Consider the following 9,594-nt stretch of genomic DNA (forward strand, 5'->3'; position numbering starts at 1 on the left):
GCCACCTGGGCTCGCCCTGCTCCTTTATCTACCTGAGATAATTTCCATAACATGGTACCAAGAGCCATTTGTTTTCCACCATATGTACACTCTACTCACTGTTTACCTTTTGAGGGAGTTTCCTGATTAGCCAGGCTCCCCTCTGTGGAGGGTAAAGCAGGAACAGAGGGCACTGCCTGCGTGCCCCACAGGCTGGCCAGGCAGGGCTCCCAGTGGCTAAGCCACAAAATACTTGGAGATGTCAAAGGAATGTAGCTATCTATACATATATGTATAGATAGATAGATAGATAGATACATATAACTGAATCACTTTGCGGTACAGCAGAGAGAAATTTAGGCTGAAAATAGGGCTTGACAGGTGTAAGCTTTTCTATATAGAATGGATAAACACCGGGGATAAACACCAAGGTCCTACTGTATAGCACAGGCAACTATATTCAATATCTTATGATAACCATAATGGAAAAGAATATTTAAAAAGAATGTGTATATATGTGTAACTGAATCACTTTGCGGTACAGCAGTAATTAACACAACATTGTAAATCAACTATACTTCCATTAAAAAAAATACTTCGAGATGAAAGGGCTTCATCCTTGTGGCTCTCCCAAGGTACTGCTGCCACTTTAGTTAAAAACCTAGGTAAGACAGGTTATGAGGCAGGATGAAATACAACCGATTCTCCTTAAGCACGTTGCTTACGGTCTATAAAGTTTCCAGGAACACTGAATTAGCGAATGCCGAATCATTGCGCCTGAGAGGATACAGGGTTCTGTTCCTGTGAGCCTCGGGTCACATTTCCGTGAACCGATCAATACGTAACCTTGTTATATGTGGGTTTCTGCCTAAAGACACCTAATTTACATTGTTGATTCATTAACGCTGAACTGCTGGCCATCCGCACTAGAACTCACGCCTGAAGCTCATCTAAGGCGTCCTTTTCTCTGTAAGGCGCATCCCAGCCTTCTCGCCTTAGGAGCACTAACCAGCACTTCAGCACTGTGCTTGGGGCCATTTTAAATAGAGAAATCACCAAATAATAGCACAAAGACGTGAAAACCATGGCACTGAAATACTGCGAGAGAGTCATTTGTTTACATGATGAGCTGAAACAAGAAGGCAAAACCTTGCTTGTTTCACCTCACCTGGGAACATGTACCTCCCACCGCCCATATATCTTGCCGTCTGCATACGCACATGTCCGGTGACCACTGAGGAGGCACCTTGAGCACTGGTTAAAGTACATTCTAACGAATAGGTGAACTGGCAAATATGAATCTGCAAATAATCGACTAGTTATTTGATGGAACTGAGTAGTGACTGTGGTCAAGCTGTTTGCAGCTTCTGTGGCACTGACTCCACCTTCAGCCCAGAGACCATGGGGGAGAGGGAAGGAGCAGGACGGTCCTGGGCTCTGGAGTCAGCAGCCTGGGTTCACCCTCACGGCACTAGCTGCGTGAGACAACAGCTAAATCGCTTAACCTCTCTGGGTCTCATTGTCTTCGTCTGTAAAATGAGATAATAAGAGTGATTATCTCCCTGGATTGTTTTGTAGCTTCAATGTGATAATGCATGTGAAATGCTAGGTATTACATGTGGAGCTCTGAACTCAGAAATAATAGCAAATATTACTAGGGCAGACTGATAGTAGTAGAATTAAAAGCTTTAGTGATTGACTGATCACTTTAACATTGTGTTTCTTCACATTGATCAGAAACTAAACCCCAGCCTCTCACACAAAGTATCTCTAGTTATAGAGAGGTTTTAAAATTTTTTGGTCCAAATATCATTTCTACCTACTTTGACTCTGGATTCAAGTCTCAACTCGTTTACCAACTCACAGAACTATATTATACATTGTTGGCTAATACCTCTGTGCCTCAGTTTCCCCAAATTATTAAAGTATTTGTAATGTATAGAAATATTGGATCACTATGTTGTGTACCAGGAAAAAATAAAGTAAAAGGTTTGGAATATCTCAGAAATCTCATAATTTAAAAAAAGAGGAGCCCCTTTCGTTGTCTGTGATATTGTCAGGAAGACTAATATGTCATGTAGGTAAAATGTGTGTGTGTGTGTGTGTGTGTGTGTGTGTGTGTATGCTTGTGTGGCAGTGCAAGGAGAGGAGAGGGGTGTGCTACCCTGGTTTTGAAGCAGGAGGGAAGAATCTTCCCACTTTTCTCTTGCTCCCTGAAGTAGCTGCTTGGGTCATTTATTAGAATCCCTCAGGGCATCTGGGGACATAGTTTGAAAACCAGAGGACAAGATTCATTCAATAATCTGTTCAACAATTTATACAGTGAAGGGATGGACTAGAAAATTCAGCTCCCTGGCCCACGGAGAAAACAAAGAAACTTGTTAGGCTTAGTCTGACTTGGTCTCCATATGGGAAAAAAAAAAAAAAGAAAAAGTCGTCTGAGAATATGTGACCATGAGACTTTGTTTCATATGTGACTGGGTTTGAATTGACACATCCCACATCATGGTCCTGGAACTCCCATACTAAGAGAATAGCATTAAAAGGTGTTTCCAGGCTGACAAAACCTCAGGAACAGCTTGCAGAGGCAACTGTACAACACTCAGTGAAGACTGAATAGACTTCTACATTTAAAGCTGTCAAACTTGAGCTCAAAACTCAAAAATTCTAAGTCTATTATGAACAGTGGTAAACCAACTCTTTAAATAAATCTTTGACTTTATAGCATTTGCCAATTTGCATGACGTAAATACTCCCATTATGGCTGACTTCAAGCTACCATTGTGAGGTCACTGAATGTAAAGTTGGGAAGAGATACATGAATCACCTCCCACAAGCTGACTCCAGCACATCACTTGATTACAACTAAGACCACAAGACTTAACAAACAGTTACAATGGACCCCCTAAGAAAATCAGATAATATTGGTTAAAGACGTAAAAGAAGGAACAAAAATCACAAGTAACTAAAAGACGCTATGAAAAAAAGAACAGGAAGATTTGACCACTACCCACCCACCTAGAATTCCTAGAAATTAAAAATGTAGTCAATGAAACAAAATACTCAGTGGATAGTGTAACAGGCGCAGTTTTTGGCCCAATGATTTCCACCTTTTAGGTTACACCATGGTTATATTATGTCATATGGCAAAAAGAGTTTTTTTACAGATGTCAATTTACTTATTTAAGGGGACCTTAAAATAGAGAGATTATCCTAGATTATAGGATAGGAAGCACAATGTATTCCTATGAGCCCTAAGAAGAAAAAGAGGAATGCAGGACAGATAGTGAGAGAATTACAGCGGAAAGGAAGTCAGAGAGTAGGAGAACGAGATGGATTCAATGCACCAGTGTTGATTTGAAGATGAAAGGAGTCATAACTCAAGGAAACAGGGACCTCAGTTCTACAGCTGCAAAGAACTGAATTCCTCTAACCAACAGTGATCTTGGAAGAGGATCTCAAGCCCCATATAAGAACCACAGCCATGGCTGGTACCTTGATTTAAGCCTGGTGAGACCATAAGCAGAGTATCAAACCACACCATGCTAGACTTGTGACCTACAGAAATTGTGAGATAATAAATGGATGTTGTTTGAAGCTGCAAAGTTTCTGAAAATTTGTTATGGCAGCAGTAGAAAACTAAGGACAGGTAATTAGCAGATTAAATACACCTAAAGTTAGCATTCATAAACTAAAAGATAGAACTGAGAAAAGTATGCAAAATTAGACACAAATAAAGAGAAAGCAAACATGAAATAGCAGTAAGAGGCATGGAGGATAGAATGAGAAGTTCCAACATACATCCAATGTATGAGTACTGAAAGAAGAGAATAAAGAGAATGAGAGAAAGGCAACATTTGCTAAGCTATTGGCTAAGAATTTTCTATAGCTGGTGTAAAGCATTACTTCCATATTAAGGCTGTACAGTAGTTCCATGAAAGGTAAATAAAAATAAAACAATAGTTGCATGTATTGTAGTATTGCAAAAATACCAAAGATAAAGAGAAAAGCCTTTAAAAAATCTGAAAGAAAAGAATTATAGCCATTATATCAATTGCACCAATAGAAACCAGGAGGTGAAAGAATTATATCTTTAAAAATTGAGAATAAAAATAACTATCAACCTCAAGACAATGAGAAGATAGGCCACAAATGGAGAGAAAATATTTGCAAGAGGAACATATTTACGAAAGAAAAATATCTGCAAAAATATTTTTTATCCGAAAAATTTTTGACTCAAAGGCTCACCCTAAATATACAAAGAACTTTTGAAAGTCAACAAGAAGAAAATTAACAACCTGATTAAAAAATGGGCAAGAGATCTGAAGAGTTCCTCATAAAAGAAAATATACAGATGGCAAATAAGCACCTGAAAAGATGCTCAACATCATATGTCATTAGGGAATTACAAACTAAAACGACAACAAGATACTACTACCTACCTGTTAGAATGGCTAAAATCCAAAACACTAACGCCAAATTCTAACGAGGATGCAGAGCAACAGGAACTCTCATTTATTGCAGGTGAGAATGCAAAATGGTACAGCCATTTTGGAAGACAGTTTGGCAGTTTCTCACAAAACTAGACATACTCTTACCATATGATCCAGCCAATCATACTCCTTGGTATTTACCCACGTGAGGTGAAAACTTATGTCCGCACAAAAACCTGCACACAGACGTTTATAAAAACTTTATTCATAATTGACAAAACTTGTAGGTACCTAAGATGTCCTTCAGTAGGTGAATGGATAAATAAACTGTGGCACACCCAGACAATGGAATATTAGCTAGTGCTAAAAAGAAATGAGCTATAAAGGCATGAAAAGACATGAGGAAGCCTTATATGCACATTACTAAGTGAAAGAAGCCAACCTGAGAAGGCTACATACTGTATGATTCCGACTAGACGACATTCTGGAAACAGCAGAACTATGGAGGCAGTAAGAAAGATTAGTGGTTACCAAGGTCTTGGGGCTCAGGAGGGATGAATAGGAGGAGCACAGAAGATTTTTAGGGCAGTGAAGCTATTCTGTATGATCCTATAATGGGGGATGGCTATCTGTCTTTATACATTTATCAAAACCCATAGAATGTACAACATCAAGAGTGTACCCTAATGTAAGCTATGGACTTAGGGTGATAACGATGTGTCAGTGTAGGTTCACTGATTGTAACAGAGGTACCCTTCTCGGGTTGAATGTAGGCAGTTGGGAAGGCTGTGCATGTGTGGGGGGAGGACTTATATGGAAACTCCATATTGCTGTGAGCCTAAAACTGCTCTTAAACATAAAGTCTCTTTTTAGTAACAGGGCTGAGTTCCATATTTGGGTTGATGTCTGAGCGGAGAGAGAAGAACAGCTCTGGAAGTGCAGAGCAGAGAACAAGACTTCCACAGGGGCAGGGAGCTGAAATGAGAAGGGCTCGTGAAAAGGTAAAATTGCTGGGAATTCTGAGGAATCTTGGAATGGGCAGTAGCCTTTCTCAAGGTGTGGCATGAGAGCTCAAAAGAATCTCGTTTAGGTCTTCAGGGCCAGGGGAGCCCCGGGGGTCTCAGTTACATGACAAAAGCAGAAGGGGCAAGGACACTGTCTCGGCGCCGCGCTCAGTCACGGGGAGGACATGAGGCAGAACCCCGTGACGTGAGTCAGAACACTTTCGACCTCTCGGCAACGGGACGATTGTGAGGCTTGAATTAGGAAGAGAGAATTCTGACTCAAAACATTCTCAGTGACTGCAAGGCTGGCTCCGTGTAGCTCTGACCCTCGGGCTCTGCCAGATGTACACCTTAAGCTCTGTGGCCAAGAGAACACTGCTTATATCTAACCTTCTGGCCAGGTGGTCAGTGGTCAAAGGATTCTTTAAAAAACTTGTAGGAATTTTTTTATCATCAAATCTTGGAATCAGAGGTCAAGCAATCTCAGTATATACGCTAACATATGAAGAAGTTCATGTCCTAACTCTTAACATTGTGTGGTTTTACTTACACCATTTTACCAAAACTGGACCTCTCTCCCCCAGAGAAATAAGGAATATTGTGAAGAATAACAGGCTGAATACCGCTACATGCAGAGATCTCTGGCACTGAGCGTGGGCTCTGAAAAAACAAACTCAAATTTCCCGAGACAACCAGTCTGCTCTTTCCAGGTAAAATGTTTACCCCAGATTCTGCAGGAGAAACTCAGCATGTCCTTGTCATAAGCTTATGCTCCTGAGTTAGCTATGACTCAGAAAAATGACCGCTGAACCCTGAGTTTCAGCCTAATGTGTGTGTTCCAAGGACAGGACTCAGCCACACGGTGACTCATTTCCATTTGGTTTGGCTCGTGGGAGTAAAAAGATTATACTCCCTTGACCGTGGTGGGTATAAACGACTCAAGTACCCCACCCCATTTGAGTTTCAAGATTCAATTCTAAAGCCAGTAAGCAAGGCTGCTAATCAATATACTGCCCAGCATTCATCAGCTTTCTAGACCTGGCTCTACATATATATTTTTTGTTTGTTTGTTTGTTTTGCGGTACGCGGGCCTCTCACTGCCGTGGCCTCTCCCGTTGCGGAGCACAGGCTCCGGACGCGCAGGCTCAGCGGCCATGGCTCACGGGCCCAGCCGCACCGCGGCATGTGGGATCTTCCCGGACCGGGGCTCGAACCCGCGTCCCCTGCATCGGCGGGCGGACTCTCAACCACTGCGCCACCAGGGAAGCCCAACATGGCTATATTTTTGAGTCCCAGTTGTAGTGACTAATTGCATAGGGATTTTTAATAAAAAATTTGCCTAACATATCTGGAAAAGAATTTGGACAGTATGCATCATTTTAGGCTAGACAAGAATTAGGTCCCTATTTGTCTGCCAAGCAGGGTTTTAGTTGGGACACCCAAACCTTGCTTCTTTGGTGATAAAGCAAAATGCAGCAGGAATATGGACACATCCACAGTGTCCATGTTTTTCTTGTTGCCAGCACAAGCCAATATCAAGGTGTCCCCTGAAATATAGGAAACACTTTTAGGGCAAAAGTTCTAGGACAGAATCAGCCCTTCATGCAGGTGTGATGATGTCACAGATGACCCTCATACTCCCCTGCCCTCCCCTATATCGCTTCCTCATTGATGCTCATTGAGGCTCTGTGCCCCAGGCTCCTCAAGCTCACTCCCAGCTCTAAACGCTGCTATCAGGAAAGAGATGTGCTAAGGCACGATGATTGAATGGCAAAGCTTAGTTTGCAACCTCTTCTGGACTCTGTGTTTTACCCCATGAATCAACTTCTCCTCTCTCCCCCTAAAAAAACAAATAAGACAAAACATTGTGTTTTTGTTAATGGTTTGGTGATCTCCAGTCTTTTGGATTGTATGAATGAGTAAATTTTCATATAAAAGATTCCAGGACACAAATAAGACCAGCAAATTTTTATTTTTCCCAGTAAAGACAATAACTAATTATTATGATCACCATCATTTGTAAGAGAAAAATATTTTGATATAAAAAAATATAAAAAACCATAATCTCAGAATAAAGGACAGTCATGCACAGCTAGAAAACCACAATCTCAGAAATATATGTATAAATATATATATATATTTGGATTTATGATCCACATTGTCCTCATTTCTTCCCTCATTTCTTTTTAGATGGAAAAACCATCATCATGGATCAGCATGGTCCATGGAGCAGCATGGCTGCAGAAGCCTGGAGCTGGAGGACTGGGTGTTTTCCTATAGCCAGTGAGATGCTTACTGCTAAGGTTTGTTGAAGGGAAGCAATGCCAGAATATAGGGGCTAGAAACATGATTATTGAATGGAAGGTGAGGGTGGGAGTTTTGGTGATCCTGAAGGGAGTTGTTAGCTTTGGGAGGAGATATAGATGGGCAAAGATGGGAGATCTTGAGGATTCAGGATGACCTGGTTGGGGGTGTACACACTGAGGTGAGTGGAAGGGCTGTGTGTCTGCTAAAAAATCATTCTCATCAAGTGTGGAAAAAAAGCAATGAAAAGTTCCTAAGGACAGTGACTACAACCTTACAAGGACTTATTTAGAATGTTCTGTAGACAGAGACTAAGGAACATCATTGACTGATTGATTTTGTGTGACCTATTTGATTCATTTATGGATGCATTTGCCTAAAAAGGAATTGTGGAGCCAGGTGTACACTAAGTACTGGAAATCTGGAAATAAATAAGATTCAGTCCTTGTTCCCAGATTTGTAAAATTATTTATAAATGATATATATGTGCTACTATATTTATGTATTACATTGCAAAACATAGCCTAACAAGAAATTAAAGGAGGATAATATAAAGTGATTGTAAATAGAAGTTCTGAAATAATCTTCCTGTATCCCGGTGTATTGTTTTGTCTGTCATTGCACTGCGTGCTTCCCTATTTGGAAATTACTGGCCAAATCAGCTGTGAGCAAGTTGAGAGAGAGACTGGTAAGTCAGAGCGATGATGGCTTTGCAGAGAGAAGTATTACTACAAGGCTGAGGAATAGACATGGGGCTCAAAGAGAGTAGCCCAAGTTCTTTAGGATTAAAGAGAAAAGAAGCGGTAAAGAGTGAATAAAAGTGAAATGAAGCAAAAAGAAGAGAGAAGAATATGTAGCTTGGGCCTGGGAGGAAAGTAGAGAGGTCAAGAAACCTGTTGAATGACCCTTGAGGCAGAGCCTATCAACAGAAAGGGAGCTTGAAACTTTAGGTGGGGTGGATCAGGCTTATTTGGACCCAGCTAAGTGAGCAGCATGAGGCTGGGTCTGCGATTTAGCCACTCAGCCCCACACTGTAATACAGTGATGACTGATGGCTGTGCTCAACCACAGAGGACTGGGTGGGAAGGGCTCCCATGAGACCTGAAATAGAGAAAAACCAGAAATCGTCAGGGAGAACCTTGCACTGCTGCTGATATATAGGTCACGAGGCACTGTGGCTCAACGATAGCTTTTTGAATCATCTGATATCAGCACTGGGGTTACCAGTCATCCTGGTTTGCTTGGGAGTGTCCCAGTTATATCACTGAAAGTCCCAGGTCCTGGGAAACCCCTCAGTTTGGGGAAGATTTGGACAGCTGATCACCCTAAGTTAGAGCATCTTGCTTGCTCTTTTGAGGAATGACCTCTTATCCCTTTCAGTCCATTAGGTTCCAGTGGAGTGGTTTCCTCTCTAGAGGTAGACATGTGACTGAAGCTGGCCAATCAGTATCTTTCACCTCCTTGGTCACAGTGATTGGATTACGGATGAGCACAAACTACAAACCAGGTCAGCGAGACTCACTTCTAGGCATTTTGTTGGGCTGTTGGGAAAGAAAAGGGGCTGTTTTCACTGGGACTGCAGGCATTGAGTCTGATGAACACTTGAAGATGCTGGAACCACTTATTGGAATCTTGAGTGAATCAACTTAGAAAAAAGTAGAAAGGAGAGATGGTGAGAGATACTGATGATCTTGATGATGTCTGATTCCCTCTACCAGACTCCGTCTAAAGAGAGTTTACACTTAAACTTTTCAGTTATGTGAGCCAACAATTCTCTCTGTCCCCACCATCCCACCTTCTGCTCGGGGGCTTCCCTGGTGGCGCAGTGGTTGAGAGTCCGCCTGCCGATGCAGGGGACGCGGGTTCGTGCCCCG

This window comes from Physeter macrocephalus, chromosome 1 (assembly GCF_002837175.3).
Source record: "Physeter macrocephalus isolate SW-GA chromosome 1, ASM283717v5, whole genome shotgun sequence".
In the NCBI taxonomy this organism is placed as follows: domain Eukaryota; kingdom Metazoa; phylum Chordata; class Mammalia; order Artiodactyla; family Physeteridae; genus Physeter; species Physeter macrocephalus.